Source organism: Podarcis melisellensis (assembly GCF_964234715.1).
Source record: "Podarcis melisellensis genome assembly, chromosome: 1".
NCBI classification, from domain to species: domain Eukaryota; kingdom Metazoa; phylum Chordata; class Lepidosauria; order Squamata; family Lacertidae; genus Podarcis; species Podarcis melisellensis.
The window spans coordinates 33,853,741-33,879,415 of NC_138528.1; the positions used below are offsets into that span (position 1 = coordinate 33,853,741).

A 25,675-nucleotide genomic window follows, 5' to 3' on the forward strand; every position below is an offset into this window, starting at 1 on the left:
TTCGGTTAGAAATATTTTATTGCTGTGGAATCATATTATCACTCAGGACCTCTTTTTGTCAATATGAAATGATCCGTTGGATAAACGACTGCAGAATTACAGAATATCATTTTTGAAGGTGCAGATAATGTTAGAAAGATTACGTTGAAATAAACAGAAGTGTTAATATCAAGAAGAGTTTGCCAGAAAATCTAGATCGAAATACTTTTGGTTCTTTCTCCTCCTCAGTGGAACCCACAAGTTAAGAGAGATAAAGCTCAATCTTTTATTTGCATAAGAAAGACACAGTTGCTTATGGGACGTCTGGTGAGTACTTCTAAGCCTGAGAAACTATTTTTATTAGAGCTCTTCTTTAGAAAAATACATTTGCGAGCCATACAGTTGGTCTTGGATGGAAGGGAGGTTGTGGTCTCTGCCTGCCCCTCCAGATATAGGGTGTCCTGTTAAAGGGATCGGAGGGGGGCGGTGTTGCTTCTGTCCATATGCTCAAGTGGGGGTAGGGGCCTCAGCACTCATCAATGCTGCAATCTTCATGGGGGTCCCCCTATTTGATATGTCATAGAAACCCCCTGCTGCTAGATTGACCCTTGGCATCACTTCCAGCAGGTGACCCAGAAGTAAATGGTTGCCCAATGCCAATGCCAAACCACTTACATCTGTAGTCAATAAAGTTGTTGTCTGATTTGATCCCATTTAAGCTGTGTTGTGTCTATTTGCAAGCCGTACAGTTAATCAACAGCAAAGTCTACTTAACCAGTTAATCAATTACGCTGCATGCATAACTATGAAAGAAAGTCCTCAGAAGAAAACCCTCTTGAATTCAGTGGGCTTGTTCCCAGGTAAGTAAGCTAAGCATTGCTGCCTTACACATCTAGGTTATTTTATCCATGCCGATGATTAATCTGTTTCACATTTACTTCAGGATGGTTTGTAGTTAGCCTATTATGCTCTTGTAGGTAATTAGAGCTCTTCATGGATAGCTCAGTTGGTTAGAGCATGGTGCTGATAATGCCAAGGTTGCAGGTTTGATCCCCGTATGGGGCAGCTGCATATTCCTGCATTGCAGGAGGTTGGACTAGATGATCCCTTCCCAAAAAATCTCTGGGGATTAAAAACAACAACAACATGGGGTCCACAAAGTATATTCATTTAGTTTACCAAAGAATTCATTTTCAATGATTTATCCTGCCCATACACCTGGATTCAGATTTCCCCACTTCTTCCCATCAATTCTCATTTTCACTAACATGGTATTAAGATACATTTTCAGTCATCTGAATCCCTAAGTATTTAAGCTGCTTAGTCTGCCATTTAAAAGGGCCAATTTCCCCTGATACTCAAACATGCTTTGCTATCCATTGGTATCCAAATGCTTCAGATGTGTCCCACTTTATTCTGTAGCCTCAAAAGAGGGGGAAATCACCAATACTTTCAAAAACTTTTGGCAAACATTATGGGTTTGGTAAATATTCAATAGGCAGACTGAAGCAGATGACTTAGGTGGTGGGCATAGAAGCTGGCAAATTAGCATCCCTCCCCCAGTCTTGCTGCTTGCTTGTTAAGTGTAATTGTTCAATTGTACATTGAAATGGTGTGTGTCGCTAAAGGGAACATTGGAGAATTTCCATTGAAGTTAAAAGAACTCTCTGAGTACATGATGGGTTGATGATTAACTGTTAATGTATCTCTGCTCTGCTCTCTCTTGACTGGTATTTAACCTTAGATCACATGAGTAAGGTATTCAGTTGCAAATTGCCATTTTGATGTAATCTTTTGTTCTCAAGTCACTAAAGAAAGAAAGTGTGCTAATGCCTCTCCTGGAGAGAAAACAGCACTCCATTTGGTTCTTCATTCCTGCCTTCAGCCTAGGTGTTCTCCCTCAGGATGTGTTTATTGGTTAATCTTAAATAAACTAGCCCTAGTACCACCCATTCTGTGTACCTGACCCTTTATTCAGCCATCAGGATGCAACAGAGCACCCAGCTCTTGTATTTTTCCTTCAGGTTTATCCAACAGTGTTAAAGAAGAAGTTCTATATTATTCACTTTCACCATATGTCTTGCTGTTTGGCTTGCAGAGCAGAGTCCAGGATGGTTGCTTGGGTGTTAATTTGCAACAGATGGTGACCAGTGACTCTGGGTGAAGTAGCAGCAGAGATGGAAAGGGGGAAAACTGATAGCTTACTCTCCTCTCTCAGGTTTGATTAATGAACCAGAAGAATTTGCAGAGCTTCTAGAAAGGAGACCCCAAGGAGTTATGGTGCATAACTTTTTCTTTTGTGATTTCCCTTTTTCAATTAAGTTTGACATTTTTGAGAGTGTGCTTGGTTACAGGCCATTAATCTGTGCTTCGAAGCCAAAAAGGGAGAAATGCTTCCATGGAATAAAAAGAACAAATGAACATTGAAATGCCATGTTGAATATTATACTGTATTGTTTAGGTCACTACATCATGGGTTCATGAACAAGTCAAGTTTAAGCAATTAAAAAGGATTGACACCTCGTACCATGAGGGAGAGATATCACCAAACTCTCCAAGCTCATTCCCGCAGCATGCTGAATATTTTCAGGAGCTGATAAAATTATGGAAGAGCTAAATCATTACATCAAAGTGAAATCTTACAAGTAAGAAGACACTAAACCATTTTCAAACTGAGTTTTTTACATTGAGAAAAATGAGATGTCTTACAAATAAAAAGCACATTTCTTAGAGTGTGGGCAGGTAATCATTAATGAGTGGCAACAAAAGGCCCCAAGTTCACCCCCCAGCATCTACAGCAGGCATAGGCAAACTTGGCCCTCCAGATGTTTTGGAACTACAACTCCCATCATCCCTGACCACTGGTCCTGTTAGCTAGGGATGATGGGAGTTGTAGTCCCAAAACATCTGGAGGGCCGAGTTTGCCTATGCCTGATCTACAGTAAAAAGGATTTCAGGGATCAGGGCTTGAACGGTTCCCTGTCTTAGAGAGTTGATGCCTGTCAGAGAAGCCAAGACAGGACTAAATGGGCCAGTTGTCTGACTCATTGCAAGGTAGCTATGGATGAATATGTTCCCATATTATGTAAACCTCTCAAATGAACAAATCTGAAATGTCTTTTGGAAACTTGGGGACACGTTTTTGGGCAATGTTTCTCATGAAAGGGAAATGGCCTGAATTTTGTATCTGCTCTTGTGCTTTTACTTTTTAAATAAAATGTGTATTGTATTTCTCATTTAAATTGGATGTCACCCACAGAGTCTTAAACTGAAGCGTATGCTGTAAACAAACAAAGAAACAGTTGAAAGTGTAATGGTAGCTGACCCACCCGGAAGAGATAGCTGCCATGAATCACTGTAAGTAAACTCTGCAGGGTTATGAAATAATGCTGTTTCCTCTGCAAATCCTCAAAGGAGATATACAACCTGTCTCTACCAACACAGCCAAAATGATGTTACATTCATGATGGCAACGGTGGTGACTTCATCGTAGGTGTCTGGTGGCATTCAGTGCTGGGGTACTGAACCTTTGATTCCGCTAATAATGGGAAGCTGCAGCAGCTAAAAGTCCAATGAGAAGCAGAGTTAGAAGAAGAGATGGCAGTGCCTAAGTCAGAGCAGTGGCGTAGCGTGGGGGGTGCAGGGGGGCTGGCCGCACCGGGCGCAACATCTGGGGGTTAGGGGTAGGGGGCGCAAATCCACGGGTTATGGGGCACAAATCCACAGGTTATGGGGCGCAAATTACTTGCCTTGCCCTGGGTGCTGACAACCCACGCTACGCCACTGAGTCAGAGCCAGTGGTGGGAATGTAGGGGCAAGAACCCATTTGCAAGAATAATTTTTTTTGGGGGGGGGGAGATCACCTTTCCCTATCCCAGTTTCAGTAGATGAAAATCAGAAAAATGTATGTGACTAAATCACTCTGCCATGTCACTAGGAAATGTGATAATCATGTTGATTATTATAAGGAAGTATTTCAAAGTCATAATTATATGTGCCAAAGGCTGCTATATCAGCCATTCCTCAAAATGAGCATTATTATAAAACTAAGACTCGAGTCATCTCTAACATAAACCTCCCATGACTGTTTTCTCCCAAAGATACTACTGAGGAAGAAATACTTGTAGTTCTGAAATAAATGCTGAGTTCCTTATACCTCTCCCTTCTTTGGCTTGGTCCTATTTCCATTTTTTAGAAAAAGGTTTCTTACTAATGGCAAGAGGTCTCTGGCAATCTATATCATAAAAGCAATTGTACCTATGAGACATTCCTGCACAAGGTACAATTGCTATGAATCAAGACAACAGTTTGTAGAATTCATGCGAATTAAAAGTGTTAGAAAGGATGGTGCATGGTATACAAATAGATCTTCAGTAAAGTAGGTCAGAATCAACAGACACTGTTTAGAGAAGGACAGGGGAATTATAGGGAGCATCTCTCAGGCATTATCAAATAGATAAATCAATCTCTCAAATTTACACACCTTTTCTCCCCCTCCTTGCCTTCCACCAATAACCATGAAAGTTATCATTATTGGTATTTGGGGAGATATGTGTTAAGTCTCAAAATATCATCAATATCATATATAGTAGTAGTAGCTTTTCCTCCAAGCTCCCCTTATTCTTAACAATAATTTGGAGCGGAAAATAAGTCCACATATATCAAAGTTTTCAAATCATATGACAGTGTATGTAGTTTTCAGAGAAATTCCCTGTACTTAATGCCCAAATATTCTTCATTGTTATTCTAGCTCTGCATACATCCATCTTCCTTCAGGGCCTTAAGCTTTGCTGTTTATCAAGCAAATCAGCAAATAAGTCAAAGCACAAGTCTGAGCTGATTCGGCCTTATCAGCAATAGTGGGAAATAGAATTCTGCTATTTTATGGCATACTGTACCATCCAAGCAAAGTCTTTATCCAAATCAGATTAAGCATTACGAATGGGTCACATGGATGTAAATGATGAGGGAAGCTAAAAACTAGATGCGGGTGAAGGTTGAGGGAAGAAGCCGAATCTCCAATCGACCATGCTTCACACACTGCCGGTGGAATTTCGCAGTATCTGGGAAGGATCATGTTGCCGGAAATTTACTAACGGTAATCTACAACCTTTCTAAGCTCCCTGTGTAATGAAAAGAAACAATGTTTATAAATGTTCGTGCATTCACATGAGGACAAAGATGTTTGTTGCCTGAGAAAAAATAATGAATAGAAGATAAGGAAACTCAGTCTAACGTTCCAACGTGTGATGAATGGGGTTGGGGAAAAGGGCAATACATATCTGGCAGAAGATGGCCAGACACAAAACTGGCAAATAGCACAATTCTAGCATGGAGTCACATTATTTGTTTATTTCACTTCCTTTCATTTATCAGTCGCTTTTTGCAGTAAAAAAGCCCCCTCAAAGCAACCTGACAGTAAAATACAGCATACAGCAATTTAAAACCATTTGTGATCGATATTTTTGATACAGAGCTCAAGCAGAATTATTCTTATTTGGGTTTCAAACAAATAATTTCAACGGCAATAAATTAATTGCCATTGCAGGGATATATATGAATACATATGCAGAGGGAGAGAGAAGGATGGGCATACCATCCCCCCAAGACTTAATCTAAATTTAAGTGCTCTATTTTGTCATTATAGAAAGACAATCAGCATATCTAAGATTCTCAAGCCAACCAATGTCAGAATTTGATATGGTGTTAAAAACAGCCCTGAATACTACTAACACACAAGTCTTTATTTTTCACAGCAAAGCGCTCATGCTTATTATTGTATTAAAGGAATTCTACTGGTTAAATCAAGCAGTGAATATAAATAGCTGTATTACTGCCATTGGACATTAGTGTTTATTTAGTAGATGTGAATCATGCAAGCGCCTTTGATGTGGTTGTGAATAAGCTGTTGCCTTTTTCTGTACGAAGAGCTGATTTGCAAAGGATACAAGGCTATATGATACCTTTGACATGGAATTAATAAACTTTGGAATGTCACCAGCCATTTCTATCATTCAGAGCCCTGCTGACTCCTGGCGTTTCTGGAAAGGTCCACATGGGTCCATGAATACCTGCTTTCAAAGACAAGTGTGTTGCTACTTGGAAGAAGTTGAAGTTTGAAAATATATACATAACTTCTTGAAAGGCATTGAATTTTGTTTCAAATAACGGGTGTGAGCCAATGTAGCATTATCATTACTTCTAGTCTCAGAGGGGACAAAGACAATCAAGGGCAATACTGATTTATTTGTGATTAATATTAATCTAGGGCATGAAATCGGAGAGTGAAATTTATTTGTGCATAATTGGATATGCAACTGAAAATAATGAGAAGCCACAAGCGAGCTTTGATTGACGACAATGGACACATACCATCACTATAGTTGTAATGTAGTCTTTTTCCTTTGAAAAGATAGATGCTATATTTTAAAACAAATAGCACCCCTTTTTAAAATTGTATTTTGTTTTCGTTTTTTTCCAAGGTGATGAATTGAGGAAGCAGGGGTGAAGGGCTGGCTCATAAATGCATATATGTAGCTTTATTTCTCCTTAATATGTGAGCCGATTTCTTTGAAAAGCACTGGGTTTGAGGTGCGGTGATATGAAAGCCCTGCCTTCAGCAGCAATGGCTCATTCATATATACAAGCCACCACTAGATGCTAGTCAAGTGATGAAAATGCATGTGTGGACCATCTCTAGAACATCCCAACATGACCAGAACGTCATTTCAGCTATTAGCAATTTCATATGGAACTCACTGGGATTGAGAGAGAAGAAAAGAACACTCTCTAATTAGTGGTTTGGGATGAAGAATATATTCATTAATCATGCAAAATTATCATCTCTGGGAGAGCATCCCAAACATCATAGAAAGCAGCAAGTTGCCTCCCCAAGTGGAAAGAGAGAGCTCCCATCTTGGAGCGGGAAATTTGATTCATTCTTCTGCTTCTGCAGCCTACACCAGAGTTGCAATGGGAAAATGCTGGGGGGTGGTTTGGGGGCATGGCAGGCCTCTCATTGGTCACTGTGAGTGACTACAGGATACTGGCTGGTCCAGCAGGCTCTTTTTGTGTTCTTACGTTCTTATTTATTTCACAATGGAAGTAAAACTGAAAAATAAAAATAAGAAAACCCACCCTTCCTCACTACTGCTCCATTAACAGGACGCTGAATGAAGTGTTTCAATCCCACACTTAGGACTGAACCCTTGAACTTTCAATACTTTATGCCACATGTTGTTGTTGTTGTTGTTTTTGCAGCTCAGCTCAGTGGCACTATTTGTGCTCTGCGCTCCTTCCAAAGCTACTTGAAATGGTTTTCTGGCCTTACCATTGGCTGGATCATGGCCACTAACAAACAGCCCCAATTGAGGCTGTGATCTTTATCTCTAGCCCCTTCTGCTATGGAGACTGAATGTTTGTATTCCGATTTCTCATCCTTAGAAGGTAATGTAACAAAAAACATGTTGGAAATTCCCTGGGGTGCCCCTGCAGCCCCCAAACTCTGAGTGTTCTCCGGTATGCACAGCTCTGGAAAAGGCATTTCCCTTCTTCTCCAGTGCGCTTCAGCGACATACATCAAATGATATATGCACACTAATCTTCTAGCATAACACAGCAAGAAGCATGAGACATCGTAGAGCTAATCTATGTATTTACACACTATGTATAGACAAAGGAATCAAAGAGAAGAGCAGGCAGAAGTAAAAGCAAAAGTACAGTACAATAAGTACATACAGTGGAAGAGATAAGACTGTCTTCCGTTCCCACACTCTTCCCAGACAGGCATGTGATTTACACCAATCTCATCTGCAGCATCAGAGGCGTGAAATACTAGCAAAATCAAATTCATTCATTTTTTTTCAGTGCTTCTTAAAGTGGTTCCCAACTATTAGTTCAGACTGATGAGAAGTTCATGTTGCTATCACAATGATCAATCATAATAATCAATCATGCATGCCAGGTGCTATGGATGGTATTGAAGATGGGTATCACACGCTTCTCTAAGAGATGGCAACAATAATTTCGTGAATTAAAAAGGGTTGAAAAAGCATGATTGGAACAGAGTAAGGCAATGCTCCCTCTGGATGGATCCTGCATTAACAGCAGTGACAAGGGCAGCAAAAATAACTGCCCCTAAAGAGCCATGTCAGAACAACTCTATCCTTCAATAAGGGAAGGTCATCAATTTTCCCATCCTAAAAGAGCAGAACAGGGAGGTCCGAGAGTGCAGATATTTTTCCATCTGCTCTTCTCAGTCCAGCAGCAGTTCCTGCTGCTACCACTGCTGCCTTGAGCTCCTTGGAAGAAAGGTGAGATATAAATGTAACAAATAAATAAATGCTCTGAGCAGATGGTGTTGTCAACCATCTTTGGAGATTCCTTTCTGATTATTTTCTTTCCCATGTTCATCAGCCTATTTTTCAATAAAAAGCCCATATAATTCATATAATTCAGCTCTAATACCTTCATCTGCTGTCTAATCCTTTCCACTTTTTATCAACTCTAAGAGTTATTGGATATTTTCTTTATTATTCTTTTTTTTTTTAAGAATCAAGGGTTGCTAAAAACAGGTTCACACTTCACACAACAGATAGTGAAATCTACAAAATTTGCTCCTGCAAAATCATGATAGCCATGGCTTTAAAAGAGGATTAAACACATTCATGGAGGAGGCAGCTGTCAATGGCTACTAACCAAGATGGCTATATTTTATCTCCACTGTCAGAATACCAGATGCTGGGAATTGCAAGTGCCTGCACTCAGGACTTGGACTTCTCCATGGCATCTGGTTGGCGACTGTGAGAACAGGATGCTGGACTAGATGGGCCATTGGTCTGATCCAGATGGGCTCTTCTTACGTTCCATCTGAGGGGGGAAAGTGGCTTGGTTTTTCAAATGCTGCATGCAACAAGAAGCAATCATTCCCTGATGTTTTGAAAGTGCCGATGTTTGGGGTGTTTGATATAATAATAATAATAATAATAATAATAATAATAATAAGAAGAAGAAGAAGAAGAAGAAGAAGAAGAAGAAGAAGAAGTTATTGTACCCTACCCATATGGTTGGGTTTCCCCAGCCACTCTGGGCGGCTTCCTGTCTTCTAAATGTCAGGTAGTTGTTTATCTCTTTGACATCCGATGGGAGGGCATTCCACAGGGCAGGCGCCACTACCGAGAAGGCCCTCCTCTGCCTGGTTCCCTGTAGCTTTGCTTCTTGCAATGAGGGAACTGCCAGAAGGCCCTTGGCACTGGACCTCAGCGTCTGGGCAGAACGATGGGGGTGGAGACGCTCCTTCAGGTATGCATGTGTTTCCCTGAAAATGCATAAATCCAAGAACTGAACCTATGTGCCTTTCCCCCACTCCTGATGTGGAGAAGGAAGAAAGTTTTTAAAAACTGCAGCCCCACCAACTCAAAAAGCCACCAGCCTCTGACGCCTTCGCCAAATGTGCACCTAAAAAATGTTTTAATAACAGCCATGCAAAAAACCCTAGGAGATTTAGTTCTCTGTGAATAAACATGCCCCAGAGAGAGACAGAGGAGATATTTACAGTCTCAATTCTCACAAAGGAACTGAAGGGAAGTTATTATCTCATGATAACCACACCCCTTGCTACCCTTCATTAGTCACATCATATGCTTCCTGAACACAACACTTCTTTATATTCCCCTGACATTTTGCACGTCTCATAAATGCACTGCTTACCATTCGCAGGGTGGAGACCAATCAAAATACTGTTCGAGCTTGTATGAACTGCCCAGAAAAAAGTTTTAAATCAAGAATTGTCTGCATGTGGTGCAAGGAAAAAAAAAACCTTGGCAATTTTATTCACATAGTTGGGTTGGGAATGACTGTTGATACATATGGTCTTAATTACTTCATGTCCATGAAGAGGAATCTGAAATAGCATATTCTGACATATGCACTGGGTATTTTCGGAGTGCCTTCAGTGCTGCATGAAAATGTGTGTATGTAACAATGCCCCAACTGCTCTTTTGAAAAATGGAGAGCAGCCTTGGGAGTGGGAGACTGGAGTTTTGAGCTGAGCAGGTGCTTCCTTCTCTTGTGAATACACATATGAGGCAAAGCTTTCTGGGTGGTTTTGAGTAGGCAGGGGAAAGATTAAGTACGCCTCCATTCTCTTGCTCATCTGCTAAAAATTGTAGCCTCACATAATAGTGTTTCTTCCTTTTCTTAAAAAATAAGAAGTCTATGCAACGTCTCATTTACACTTAGAGTGATGTCTTTCTGTGCTCTATATGCAAGTTACGGTTGGCATAAAATGGCTTCTTCTTTGTATCTGCTTATGGCCCACTATCTGAAGCAGACAGTTGAATCAGAAAGTTTGTGGAACAGTTGGACTCAGGAGTCAACTAGGCACTGTGATAACATCTCACAGTCATTTCAGTAACAGAACCAGTTGCCATTGTGGGGCTCTAATCTTACACCCACTTAACTGGGAGTAAACCTCACTTAAATGCAATAAACATACTTCTGAGTAGACAAGTATAGGATTGTGCTGTAAGAGACATTTCACATTTTGCTTGGGTGTGTGTGAATGCGCCATTCTGACTCACTTTCCATCACTGGCTTTCCCATAAAATTTAGGACCTAAATTATACTTATATGGACGCCTGCATCTAGACTGTAATATTGTTTAGCACTAGATGATTACTAGAGTGTTCTCCATGGATATAGATTTGTGAAGACATTTTGTTCAGGTTGGTTGTCCATCCTTGCATACAGTTTGATAGCCACATCGAATCATCACTGCAACCTCAATTTCTTGGATTGTCTCCAAATAAGATGAATGGTTACCATATCTGAATGAGATTGCTATTATTATGATTATGATTATTTTAATATATTATCCACCCTTCACTGTTAGGTCCTAGGAAAGGCTACAGCAATTTAAAATACAACACTAAAACAGTTCAAAGCAACTTACAATCACAAAAATTGTACATCTCGGAGTAAAGAGGTGCATCTTCAGCATTTATAAAAAACTGTTTAGCCATATGCACCCTTGTGGGAAGGGAATTCCACAATCTATGACCAGCCACTCTGAGAATTCCCTCTCCCAGGCCACTCCTCCATCTTCTGAGGGCATCTGAGGGCAATGAAACAATCGTTGAGACGGCTAGAGCGCCGGTGGCGGATAACTCATTCTGAATCTGACCGGACACAGGTTAGAGCTCAACGTCGAGCCTAACAAGTGGCGATAGTGACGGCGAAGAAGAATTTCTTCACCGCCTCTATTGCATCTGCAGAAAACAGCAGCAGGAGACTTTTTCAGGTGGTTCACAATTTAGCAGAACCACCTGTAACATCGGGGCCCAGTACGGGCCACATATTCTCCTGCAATGATTTTGCAAAGTTTTTTGCAGATAAAATCGCTCAGATTCGGGAAGAAGTAGACTCCACTGTGGGAGCAGGGCCAGGGCGGGAGAGTGCTAGAGTTCTGTCTAGTCAAGTTGAGTGGGATCAATTCCAATCTGTTACCTCCGAGGATGTGGACAGGCTGCTTGGACGAGTGAAACCAACCACCTGTCTCCTGGATCCTTGCCTATCCTGGCTTATAAAAGCTAGCCGGGAAGGACTGGGCGATGGGCTTCGTGGGGTGGTGAACGCTTCCCTCCGTGAGGGAGCCTTCCCAGACCCACTGAAAGAGGCGGTTATTAAACCGCTTCTTAAAAAACCATCTTTAGATGCGGCCACAATGGCCAACTATCGCCCAGTCTCAAATCTTCCATTCTTGGGCAAGGTGATAGAGCGAGCGGTTGCTGAACAACTCCAGGCACGCCTGGAAGAAGCGGACCATTTGGATCCCTTCCAGTCGGGATTCAGGCCTCATCATGGGACTGAAACTGCCTTGGTCGCACTGGTTGATGATCTCCGGCGGGCTAGGGACAAAGGTGAGAGCTGTTTCCTAGTTCTGCTGGATCTCTCAGCGGCGTTTGATACCATCGACCATAACATCCTTCTGGACCGTCTTGAGGGGCTGGGAGCTGGGGGCACTGTCCTACAGTGGTTCCGCTCCTTCCTCCTGGGCCGTGTTCAGAAAGTGGTGGTGGGGGATGAGTGTTCAGACCCCTGGGCTCTCACTTGTGGGGTGCCTCAGGGTTCTGTCCTCTCCCCCATGCTTTTCAACATTTACATGCAGCCGCTGGGAGAGATCATCAGGAGGTTTGGGCTGGGTGTTCATCAGTATGCAGATGATACCCAGCTCTACCTCTCTTTTAAATCAGAACCAGTGAGGGCAGTGAAGGTCCTGTGTGAGTGTCTGGAGGCGGTTGGAGGATGGATGGCGGCTAACAGATTGAGGTTGAATCCTGACAAGACAGAAGTACTGTTTCTGGGGGACAGGAGGCGGGCAGGTGTGGAGGATTCCCTGGTCCTGAATGGGGTAACTGTGCCCCTGAAGGACCAGGTACGCAGCCTGGGAGTCATTTTGGACTCACAGCTGTCCATGGAGGCACAGGTCAAATCTGTGTCCAGGGCAGCTGTTTACCAGCTCCATCTGGTACGTAGGCTGAGACCCTATCTGCCTGCGGACTGTCTCGCCAGAGTGGTGCATGCTCTGGTTATCTCCCGCTTGGACTACTGCAATGCACTCTACGTGGGGCTACCTTTGAAGGTGACTCGGAAACTACAACTAATCCAGAATGCGGCAGCTAGACTGGTGACTGGGAGCGGCCGCCGAGACCATATAACACCGGTCTTGAAAGACCTACATTGGCTCCCAGTATGTTTCCGAGCACAATTCAAAGTGTTGGTGCTGACCTTTAAAGCCCTAAACGGCCTCGGTCCAGTATACTTGAAGGAGCATCTCCACCCCCATCATTCTGCCCGGATGCTGAGGTCCAGCGCCGAGGGCCTTCTGGCGGTTCCCTCATTGCGAGAAGCAAAGCTACAGGGAACCAGGCAGAGGGCCTTCTCGGTAGTGGCGCCCACCCTGTGGAACGCCCTTCCAGCAGATGTCAAAGCGATAAACAACTACCTGACATTCAGAAGACATCTTAAGGCAGCCCTGTTCAGGGAAGTTTTTAACGTGTGATATTTTACTGTATTTTTGGTTTTTATGGAAGCCGCCCAGAGTGGCTGGGGAGGCCCAGCCAGATGGGCGGGGTATAAATAATAAATTATTATTATTATTATTATTATTATTATTATTATTATTATTATTCAAACTACCCAGGAGGCCTGCTTCATCGTTCTTAACACCCAAGAGAGTCTGTAGAAAAGAAGGCAGTAAACCTTAGTGTGAGCACCTTCAATTTGGCCTAGAAACAAACTGGCAACTAATAGATTTTCACTTGGATATGCTCACAGGAACCACTCCAAAAGCTAAGTTTCTGAAATATGGACCTTAGAACTGGTCCTTAACTATTGATGCGTAAGCTAAGTAGGTGGGTAGCAAACACAAACAGTATTATTTCACTTGGATTTGGAAGCCTGTATTTTTAAACGACAGTGTCCTTATCTAACAACAGGTTAAAGTATAAGAAGTAGTGGCATGAGGTCCAGTGATTTATCCTGTCCCCCTAGTCCAGGGGTAGTCAATGTGGTGTCCTTCAGATGTTGTTACATTCTAGCTCCCATCATCTCTGACCATTGGCCATGCTGGTTGAGGCTAATGGGAGCTGAAATTCAAGAACATCCGAAGAGCACCATGTTAACTGTCCCTTTCCCTAGTCCTAACAATCTTTGGACATAACTAACAGATTGTGACTCCTTGAGATGGTGTATTTCTTGTTCAGAACAGCATATGTTTCACATGCTTATACATTTCTAGCTCTAACCATTTAGACAGCCGTGGTGCTCTTTCCCACAAGACAGCTCTTTTCTGACCGTTCCAATATTTGTGTTCCAGCCTCTTCATATCTTCTGTATTTCCTCATTTTCAAGTACTTTTTCAACACTATCTTGCCCACTATATGTCTCTGCATCTCCACAGCACCTGCCTTGTCTCTCTGCACTCTGTTTCCTATCTGACAGTTCTTTTGATCTCTTCTCGCCTTGTGCTCTTGTTTACAGATAAAACCTGAAGTTAATTTGGGGTTCCGTGCTGAACAGGACAAAGGACTCAGCAAACATTCTGTTCTCTCCCTCTTGCTTCATTTTAGTGATTTTTAAGGTTGGCATTTAGCCCCTGGCACAGAAAGCATGATGAGGTTACTCACCAACTCCTGAACTATAGAAGGAAATCTGTAAAGAGAGGGCAGTGATGATCTCAGTGGGAAAGAAAATTTCTGCAGGCATGTGTGCAATTCCACAGTGGTGAAATGCTTCACTCAAAACTTTTTTTCAGAAGGACGTTTCAAAAAGTCTTTTTCACTTTCCAGAAACCAGTTCACTAAGATACCTAATTTTTATGTTTTGAACCAGGTCTGTACAAGTTCAGATTCATCACATCAAATACCTTCAGTGGCAGTCCCCTGTGGATTCCTGTTTCTACAGTCTCAGGAAGGTGGGGGAAGCAGGTGGTTTATTGAATCTCTGTTAGGCTCATATATGGTGTTTGGCTTGTAGTGGGTTTGGTGGGTCACAACACTGCATAGGAGGTTGAACTAGATGACACTCAAGACCGTTCCAACTCTAAAATTCAATTCTTCTTAAGTTATGCACGCCTGCATGAGATAAGGTAAAGGTAAAGGGACCCCTGGCCATTGCTGATTCTGGGGTTGCGGCGCTCATCTCGCTTTATTGGCCGAGGGAGCCAGTGTACAGCTTCCAGGTCATGTGGCCAGCGTGACTAAGCCTCTTCTGGAGAACCAGAGCAGCGCACGGAAACGCCGTTTACCTTCCCGCCAGAGCGGTACCTATTTATCTACTTGCACTTTGACGTGCTTTCGAACTGCTAGGTTGGCAGAAGTAGGGACCGAGCAACGGGAGCTCACCCCGTCATGGGGATTCAAACTGCCGACCTTCTGATCGGCAAGTCCTAGGCTCTGTGGTTTAACCCACAGCGCCACCTGCATCCCATGCATGAGATACATCTAGCTTTTATTTTGGACGTCTAGAAGATATCTCTTGCAATGATGTTTGGAAGTCTTAATGTACCTTTTTAGAGTAATGATTCCAAAATGGAACTACTTTTGCTTTCTAAGAGGAAGATAAAGCATTCCTTGCAAAGCTAAAGAGCCCTTTGGCAGAAGCCAGCAAAACAAGATTCATTTTCTTCTCAGAGTAGCTCCCAGTGCACTTTAGAATAGTATTGGAAGTGTGATTGCGGCTGAATTTCAGTAGCTGCTTTTAAGAGGCTATCAGAGAACTTCTGCAATGTCATCCATAGAGTGGCATCTGTGACTATTTTCAGTTATTGAACAGTTACATAGATGGGAATCCTAACAGCCGGCTCTGAATGAATTTGCAAAACCAGGTTGTTCTCATCACCGTGAGGCAGGACTGACACTGAAGTGAGGTTGCCTGAACGTCCAACGTGCAATGGGCTTCATACCACACTTTCAGAAAACCACCTTATTTTAGTCTTACTTTGCAGCGTCGTCTCCTTCAGACGACTTGATTCTATGTGGTCTTCCATCATGTGCTTATTGCAGATGTCTATCTCCACCTGATTATCAAGAAAGCTGCTGATACAACCCATTGATTGATTATAACTGGGATGAAGAAAAGACATGTTGGTGACTTTAATCCCTTTTCAAGGTCAGCGTGTACATAGCTGCTTATTTATGTATTTAGATGTATTGATTTAAAATATTTCTATACTGCTCTTCACCAAGGGTATCACCCATCTGCCTTATTAATTTTCCCTTTCCTCTGCTTCTGGGTAATTTAAACACAAGCTCCCACAGACACTAGAGGAGTGATAAACTTTGAAGTGCAGGAGCTCATCACAATAGTCCCCATAGCTCCAGCCCCAAAGAGAATCCAAAATGGCTGACAGCTGTGTTGATCTACCCGCAAGAACTGCCCTACATTGTTAAATAATGACTGCAATCCTATGCATAGTTTCCTAGGCGTATCTCAATTGAACTTAATGGTGCTTAGTTTTGACTGCGTAGGTTTAACATGTAAGACACACTGAGCTTTACCAAAAGATCTTCAGCCAGCTGAAATGCAACCATTTGCTTTTAATGAGAAATGTAAGCAATCTTACAAAGAAATATTATCATTTAAACTGCTAGCGGGAAGTAGACGCAGGAGCCCCATCAAAGGAAAGAAGTCTTGAGCCTCAGTTTGGTTCTTTTTCTCATTTTCTGACTTTGTCTATGTCACAAACCTGGAAGCCTCGTTATCACTTCATTCACTTGCAAGAGCAAGGTCAGTTTCTCTGGTGTTCAGGAGGACAACGGCATCACTTGCGCTCTGTAAAAGCCTAGAGCTATGCTCCCCTGAGTTCCTCCTCCACCACACCATTGCATATAGAACTAAAAAAAAGTAATATAGCAATAATGGAGATGAAGCAACATTTTACTTGGAGCCAAAGACTTGGTGTCCCAATTTAATACTTGGTCATCAGTGGTTAGTTGGAAGGCATATCATTTTGAAGACTAACAATGTTTTGAGTGTTACGCTGAGGTCTGTCTGTTTTTGCTATTTATTTTGCATTTTTGTTTTTTGTGGCTCTTTTTCGTTTTGATTTTGTGACTGTGGAACCCAGTTCAGCTACTGATTGATTGATTGTGTGACTGCAGTACATTGTTTGTTGCTTTCATTTTATGGGTCAATGGTCTCGTTAGATAGTAAAATTCATGTTAAATTGCTGTTTTAGGGGTTGTTTTTAAAAGTCTGGAAGGGATTAATCCATTTTGCATTTCTTTGTATGGGAAAGCATGCTTTGGTTTTGGAATGCTTTGGAACAGACTTCCAGAACGGATTAAGTTTGAGAACCAAGGTACCACTGTAATGTGGTTTTTTAAAAATGTGTTGCAAGTGACTTGAAGACTTTCGGGTAATAAGCAGCTAACAAGTCTACTAAATAATTATTATAGGGTAGCCTTCAAAATCTGAAGTTTTACAGAGAAGTGGCCATTAGAAACTTGATAGATATGCTGAATGTGTTTCAAAGGGAAAGCAGACGTGATCAGAGAGAGTCCCAGAGGGAGTTTCATTTGACTGATAAGCACCCTGAGTCAGAAGGTGAATACGTGCATAAGTAAATCAACAGATGGAGGAAATCCTACCCAGTTTACAGTTGTGGTGAGACGTGCTGAGTCATAACCTACTTGCTATGAGAGTGACTGGGAAACAAAGAAGAGGGGGCTGGGGATATCAGAAGGTCCTGTGTGGATGTTGGCTCACAAAAATGGTCTTCTGCGCCTTACCTAAGTTGAAATTTATAGCAAGGGATGATAAAGTGTAGATTACTTTATCTCTAACCAATTGTAGGAGGTTATTCAGAAAACAAGTTATGACTGTTTAAAAACCAAGTGTTTTGTAGATACTGTAACAGACAGATTTTTTTAAGCATATAAATGACCAGGAAAATCTGGCAAGTCCTATTAAAATATATATGGAAAACTGAAATATAGGATGGTGACCAGCACAGAAATCTGCTTTTATTAGGAATATGCGGTGAATTAAAGGCTGCTTTAAATATATACATATACAGATTATGCAGCCATTTTATCTAAGGACTGAATAATGTCATTTATTTTAAGAACTACACCTCCCCCATATAGGATTTTAAACTTCTCTGCCTAGTACTTTCTCATGTAGATAACACTGTAAAAACGCACCTTTATTTGCCTTTTAATTAAACCTGAGTTATCAGAGATCTCAATGCTGCTTTTTGTATTCTGGGAGTGAAAAGGGTTGGGACAACCTAACGCAGATATCATCAACTAATTACAGGACATCTTCTTTTTCTTTTTCTTTTTCCTTTACTTATTGAACTTCTGTTACCAAACATATTCTAGCCTGTGGGGAATTGTTTTCAATTTCTCTTACATGCTTCTAATCTTCTGTGAGGGGGAAGGGAGGAGAATTAATTAAAACAATTAAAGACACTTTTAATTAGATAGAGCACAGGAGACAAATAAGAGCCATTTACAGCATTTCCTTCCCACCTGTCAAGATGAAATGAATGTGGAATCATGAGTTAAATAACATTCACAAAGAAATACGTTTTGCATGGTTTTACAGGCATGCCAAGGAAACAGTTGTGTGCAAACCAGCCAAATGTTTGCTGTGGTTGCAGAAAGCCGCCAACCACAATTTACTGCCAGGGGTTCTCTCCTCACTGTCAAATTTTGAGGCAGGGAAGGCTTTGAACACGTATTAAAAAGGTAAAGGTAAAGGTACCCCTGCCCGTACGGGCCAGTCTTGACAGACTCTGGGGTTGTGCGCCCATCTCACTCAAGAGGCCAGGGGCCAGCGCTGTCCGGAGACACTTCCGGGTCACGTGGCCAGCGTGACAAAGCTGCATCTGGCGAGCCAGAGCTGCACACGGAAACGCCGTTTACCTTCCCGCTGGTAAGCGGTCCCTATTTATCTACTTGCACCCGGAGGTGCTTTCGAACTGCTAGGTTGGCAGGCGCTGGGACCGAGCAGCGGGAGCGCACCCCGCTGCAGGGATTCGAACCGCCGACCTTTCGATCAGCAAGTCCTAGGCGCTGAGGCTTTAACCCACAGCGCCACCTGTGTCCCTGAACACGTATTAGAAATGCACAATTAAAGGGGACTAAAGAGCTCTGTTGCCCTAAAACAACAAATCCACATTATTACTATATTATTTTTAAGGAATATTTGTAGCTGAAAGGTGATGGGGAAATGCATGGAAAAGTGTGAGATGAACAAGCATGATCATTGTGATGATGCATAACCACTGTGCAAGCCAATCAGAACAAATACCCAGTAAAGGACCAGACATGTCTAACCTCCAGGTTAGCTTTGTGCAAGCAAATCAGGATGAAGATTTAATAAACAGGTTGTCTGGTGGAGTCTGTGGATTCACAAATGCATCATATGCAACCTGTTGGAATCAAGCCTTGTCAGAGGAATGTGACACTCTCCAGGCACCCGGCTGATTTCCTTGTTGACCTCCCCGTCTGCGACTCCCGGCAGGATACAGGCGAGGTCTCTTATCGGCGATCCTCCTCAACGTGAGAAGAACACACCACTCCTCCCTCTCCTCCCTGCTATCCCCAGGGAGGGGAAAGAGACAGACAGAAATGTATTTACATGCCTTTATTTCTGTCTTTTGCAGCAGTACAGAGAAACATGTCTGCACTCTCTTAACACCAACAGAGAGAGAGAGAATAGACTCCACCCATGTACTTCCAGTACAGGTCAGATGACACACTGAGCTAACATCCGGTGCTCAGTACAGTGAATGGACTGCCCCTTTCTTCACACGGTAACAGTCACAAACATCAACATCCTGTTTGGCTTTCCAGCCAGCTGCAGCTGCTGCTCGCTGCTGCATTGCTCCTTTTTCGTAACACCTGGAACTAAGAGGTGTATGTACATATGTGCCAGGTAATATTTATTTTAATTATTAAATTTATATACAGTGGGACCTCGGGTTACATACGCTTCAGGTTACAGACTCTGCTAATCCAGAAATAGTACCTTGGGTTAAGAACTTTGCTTCAGGATGAGAACAGAAATCACGCGGTGGTGGTGTAGCAACAGTGGGAGGCCCCATTAGCTAAAGTGGTATCTTAGGTTAAGAACAGTTTCAGGTTAAGAAAGTATCTCCGGAATGAATTAAGTACTTAACCCGAGGTACCACTGTATCGCCCTTCATCCTAAGATCTCAGGGTAGTTCACAAGATAAAGGTAATATTCTACAGTGAAGTGTTCTGTAAAGTTCTGTGAAACTGTAGCATTTTAGAATAATGGCTACAAGTTCTCATCCTAATCCTGCAAGCAGAACTTGAGTACAACAGCACTTTGCCCTCCTGTAGCTTCCAGCAACTGGTATTCAGATGCATACTGCTGCTGACAGTTGAGGTATAACATAGCCATTGATAGCCTTATCCTCAATGAATTTGACCAATTCTCTTTTAAAGGCATACAAGTTGGTGGTCATCACCGCCTTTTGTGAGAGCGAATGCTATAATTTAACTACACACCGTGTGAAAAAGCACTTTATCTGTCCTGAATTCAGGGGTTGTCAATGTGATGTCCTCTACTCCTTGACCATTGGCCATGCTAGCTAGGACTGATGGAAGTGGAATCCAACAACATCTGGAGGAAACCACATTGACTTTCCCTGCCCTACCTCTAAGTATCACAATATACTGTGTCTTGCTTGCTCTAAGTCTCTGGAGCATTTTCCTTGCATGAACGAATGAACTTAACAAGAGTCCTGCAGGCCTATCCAGTCCAGCATCCTGTTCTCTATAGCGGCTAACCAGATGTCTCTGGGAAACCCAAAAGCAGGGCATATACTCAACAGCTCTCTCCTGCTCTTGCTTCCATTGTTCTTGGCCTGCCATGTTTTCTTAAAAAAATAATCGAACAAGTTACACAGCGTATCAGGAATTTCTGCTGAGATTCTAATTTTCATACACTTCAGATTAGTATCAAGGTGAAATCTTCTCTCCACACAGATTGTCAACTCAGTACTAATGTGCCTTTCGGAAATTGTCTGTTGCTCTGTGGGAATTGTCAGTAACCGTGTCATTATCCCTGTTTACATGACAGAACTATTTTTGCATGTCCCATTTAGCATTTGCTAAACTGCTGCCTCTGCTTGCTCCTCCCTGCTAACAATGGACTTTGGGACTCATTTTTCTTCCGTGTAATTACAACTTTGTTTTTAAACTCTTGCACAGTGGAAGGCTTTTGCTTCAGTAACATTCAATTTGGCATTTTCCACAGTTCTGTGAGGTCACCTCTGTGAGAATGCCCCAAGAATGTGTGAGGCAATTCTGACCTTGAGATTCAAGGTTTGAGGCTCACCTCACTCTAATTTTACACTCACAGACAACTCATTACCGCTCCCCCAGATTCTGTAAGCAATCTATGCTTTCCCACCATATGCATGCCTTAAGTGTTGTCCCCAGAACTCTGCATAGAGTTCCAACCAAAACAAGACTCGTAACACATCATTTATTTTAGTATGAAAGGTTTACGTGTGTGCTGTTCTTGTTCTCTGAAATTCATGAAACTTAAAGAACAAAACTTGGGCGGCTGTAAAGACTAACAATTTTGTTGTGGCATAAATTTCCATGGGGCAGAGTCCATTTTATTAGGCGCTCAAAAGCAATTGACCCATAGAAGCTTGTGTCAGTCTTCATGGCGCCACATGAGTCTTTGTTGGTTTTGCTCCAACAGATTATCACACCTACTCCTCCGGAGTGTGAAATTTAAAGTGCTTAACTTTGGGCAGACCTTGCCCATTGGACTTACGCACGAGCCACTTAGCACCAAGAATGCTGAATAAATAATCAATAATAACAAGTATCTGTACTAGTTACTTGTTAATTCTTTCAACAGATACCACCTTTTATATTATTAGAAAAACTAGTATTGTTTTTCAGTGCTTTTAAAATGTTTTAGTGCTACAGTGCTTAAGTTAATGCCTGAAGTACAATTTTAAAATAATTAAACCAAAGAGAAAAGGAGAGGAAATCAGAAGAAAAGAAGAAAGGAAAACCTCTCCCTGACTTCTGAGTCATAAATTTAACAGGTGTGACCTTTTGAAATAGTGGAAAATTCACCTTAACCTGCCTGACAAGTAAAAGATGTTTTACCCTATGATTTTGTTTTTCTTCAGGAGGGCCTTGTTATTTTAATTTTTATGTGTCTCTGCTTTGATCAACATTGATTTGTGCAATCCTATCCTGGGCCTGATGTGGACAGATCCCCCCTGCTGCAGTAGTATCAGTGGTCTCTGCTGCAATTTGAGAATGGGCCCTCAGAGCAAGGTATTATGGTTGAAGGGGCCAGGACAGAGATGCCTTTGGCATGGCAGCTAAAAATTATGTTTAAAAATAAACTTTAAGCCAGCTTTAAACAGATTTTTCAAGCCATTTCGGTAAAGCAGTTGTGGCACAGGCACTCTCTAAGGCCACTTCACCCACAATAGGACCCCTTCTTCAGACGGAGGTATGGGAATTGGCACAGCAGAGCCCCACGGGTGACACAACGAATCAGGGATGCAGTAAGTTGTGACGTCCTGATAAGAAGAGGGGAGGGAATCGTGCACAAGTCCAACGCTCATGGCAATTCCTTTCTGCTCATGCACAGCTCACCAGACCACACTCAGCCCAGTCTGTCTGCAGATTTCATGATTGCATCTCCTGGCCTCAACCTACTCCATACTGATAGGTCTACTCGGTAAACGTAATTACCAAAATCAAATCAGGATACTTTGATTTGGGTTCTGAATAGGTGAGAGATAGCTTCTGAGAGGACTGATTGAAGTTACTATATCTCTCTGTGTCTCCTACCTACACAAACCAGAAGATTATGAATTGCAGGGTCTGGTGAAGAAATCTGCTTATCAGAAGCATATTTACACAGTGAAACATAGACTCATAGAACTGTAGAGTTGGAAGGGACAAGAGGGTCATCTAGTCCAACCCCGAAGAAGAAGAAGAAGAAGAAGAAGAAGAAGAAGAAGAAGAAGAAGAAGAAGAAGAGTTTGAACTTGATATCCCGCCTTTCACTCCCCTTAAGGAGTCTCAAAGCGACTAACAATCTCCTTTCCCTTCCTCCCCCACAACAAACACTCTGTGAGGTGAGTGAGGCTGAAAGACTTCAGGAAAGTGTGACTAGCCCAAGGTCACCCAGCAGCTTCATGTGGAGGAGCAGAGACGCGAACCCAGTTCACCAGATTACGAGTCTACCGCTCTTAACCACTACACCACACTGGCTCTCCTGCAGTGCAGGAATCTCAACTAAAGCATCCATGACAGATGACCATCCAACCTCTGCTTAAAAACCTCCAATGAAAAAGAGTACACCACCTCTTGTGGGAGTCTGTTTCACTGTGGAAGAGCTCCTACTGTCAGAAATGTATTCCTGATGTTTAGTTGGAATCTCCTTTTTTGAAACTTGGAAGCCATTGGTTTGAGTCCTTCCCTCCAAAGCAGGAGAAAACAAGCTTGCTCCATCTTCCATGTGACAGCCCTTGAGATATTTGAAGGTGGCTGTAATATCTTGTTCTTCATATGTGTGTTTTAAAGGCAAATATTTAACCACCCAGAGTACCTGTGAAGCATTTAGGTTCTGCTGGGCTAAATATTACCTTTGATGTATAACCAATTACCAGAGCATTTCTCCTTGCATCAGAGCATTTTCCCACATGCACTACACATTCTGGAGTGGGGTGGGGAAGCATTTTCAGCTTGAGGGCCACATTCCTCTATGGGCAAGCTTCCAGGGCCACATTCCAGGAGTTGGTGGGGCCAGAGGCCAAGGTGTGTGGGGCAATGAAAGTGCTACTGTTTTACTGTTGTTCCAGTCCTACATGGATGGCAGACTTCAGAGGGTGGGGCTGGGGGGATGCCGTATGGCCCAATGGGCCCTCCAATGTGGGGTGCCACAGGAGTCAGTTTTATTGTTATTCTGTTGTTGTTATTGTTCCAGTTACAGATAGGTAGCCGTGTTGGTCTGCCATAGTCAAAACAAAAAAAATTCCTTCCAGTAGCACCTTAAAGACCAACTAAGTTAGTTCTTGGTATGAGCTTTCGTGTGCATGCACACTTCTTCAGATACGCATGCACACAAAAGCTCATACCAAGAACTAACTTAGTTGGTCTTTAAGGTGCTACTGGAAGGAATTTTTGTTGTTGTTTTTGTTGTTGTTGCTGCTGCTGCTGTTGACATCTGCCTGTCTCCAGAGCCTCCAGGAGTGTCGTCAAACCGCTGCATTAGCAGCACTGAAGTCACCTCCCTGGAGCACAAGCCTGGGTTATTCAGTAACAACAACTTAATCTCACGTTTGCTAACATCCAGGTAGTCTGAATATCAAAGCAAGCAAGCATGCAAGCAAACAAGCAAACAAACCAAACAACTAAAACACAATATGTGGGTACAGGCCATGTTTTCACATTTGTTGTAGGTACATGCACACACATTCACATATATACACACACAGGTACAGCTCCCAAGATTTGTAGATTTGTATGGGTGTTGTAGGAAAATATGAGGAGGAATTTATTGGATAGTTCCAGGATCCCATCCAACTTGGAAGATTAGGCTTTGGACAATAGCCCTGGCCAGGTCTTGCAAGTTTATCTCTTCATTGTTAAGTATAAGTGATATGTGGCCACAGGAACTTAACAACTGAAGGATTGCTCTCAATAGCTAGTCTTCTAAAAGGCCAGCAAACATAATGAAAGAGGATACTTCCCCTCGTCCAACACACCCACTCCCTGCTGAGGATGCTATAACCCAATACTTCTGTGTGAATAACAGACTGTAGTTTGAGACCTACTGCAGACAGAAGAAGAAAGGTGTGTGTTAGACTTTGAAGCATCTTACTGTTGAAGTATCTCCGATGCTCAAGCTGTATATATTTGTAAATACAGTAACTGCAAATACTGCAATAACACCAATAAGCCTCCACTGCGACCTTCTTCCAAAGGAAAACTATAGCTGAGTAAGTGCTGCACTCCTGGAACTTCTCACTTGTTGGAGAAGTGGGGAACAGTATCTGTGTAGGTTACCTGCCTTGTCACTTTGCTGGATCCTCTAGTTTTATTTTCTCCAAAGAAGAGTGAAGCTAACTTTGGGAGAAGGTGAATGGCAGGAGCTTATTATACTAATGAGCAGAAGCTAGTTCCTATTTCTCTTCCACAAGCACACATGTGTTACCTGCTTGCTCCCTGGTGCAGACTTCCCAGAACCATCGCACAAAACTTTAAACAAATAAAGAAGAAACGTGACTCGTACATTGTCTTAAGGAGACAGTAAGCTGTGTTATGTTTCCACTGATCTGCAGAGGTTAAGGAACACATTCTGACAGATAAAGTGAGCACAGTGGGTCTTAGGTTAACCTGCAGAGAGGCTTGGTCTATGTGAATCTTGAATATTAAGCCAAACGGGTGAGTTCCCAGTGCTTCTGATGTGCTCCCACAAAACCCCAAATATTTCCCTTCTTAGCAAGTGTAGTAGAACAGAGGCAAGCTGTTGCATAGTTATTCCTCTCTCTGTCTGTCTCTGCCAAAGATCAAACAGTGTTTGAGTCTGATACTAGGCAGAACCAGAATCAACTGGTAGAAAAATTGTGAAATAAAATCGCAGCCAAGGAAGGGGAAAGGCAGTAGCTGTGCTTAACATTCATGACTTCTTGCCCTGTCAGCGCTGCTTCAACTCCAAAGTTCAAAATCAGTTTGAACGACAGTGGCCTTTCCACTTGATCCATAGATCCTCAGACCAATGCGAATTCATGAACCCTCCTGGATGGAAGCTTTCATTAACCCTTGCAACCCAAACCCCTAGCTTTTATTCACTCTAAATCTAACCTTGCTGTTAAATATATCCCCTGCAACATTTATGCACCTTTACACTCTTGCACCTCTAAATTTAATATATAATTCTAATAATCACTATCCTTTTACACTAGATGTCATTCTGGGCAACACTGTAGCCCTGGTTCAGCCCATGACATTTTCCCATGACAGAAGACTTCCCCTTTAATTGGCATCTTGTTTAAACCAAAGGCAAAGGCAGAATGAAGTCATGTGGGAGCCACAGATGTGGTGGATAAATTGCTGTTCTTGGAGTTGCGAAAGCAATATTTAAATTTGTGTTCAGCCATGAAATTACT

At 42.4% G+C, this 25,675-nt stretch overlaps 1 long non-coding RNA gene across 1 annotated transcript in view; it reads right to left on the reverse strand.

Annotated features, from left to right (window-relative positions):
• LOC309357141 overlaps positions 1 to 25,675 on the reverse strand; it is a 192,997-nt gene that overhangs the window by 135,182 nt on the left and 32,140 nt on the right. The gene's annotated exons all lie outside the window — the stretch shown is intronic.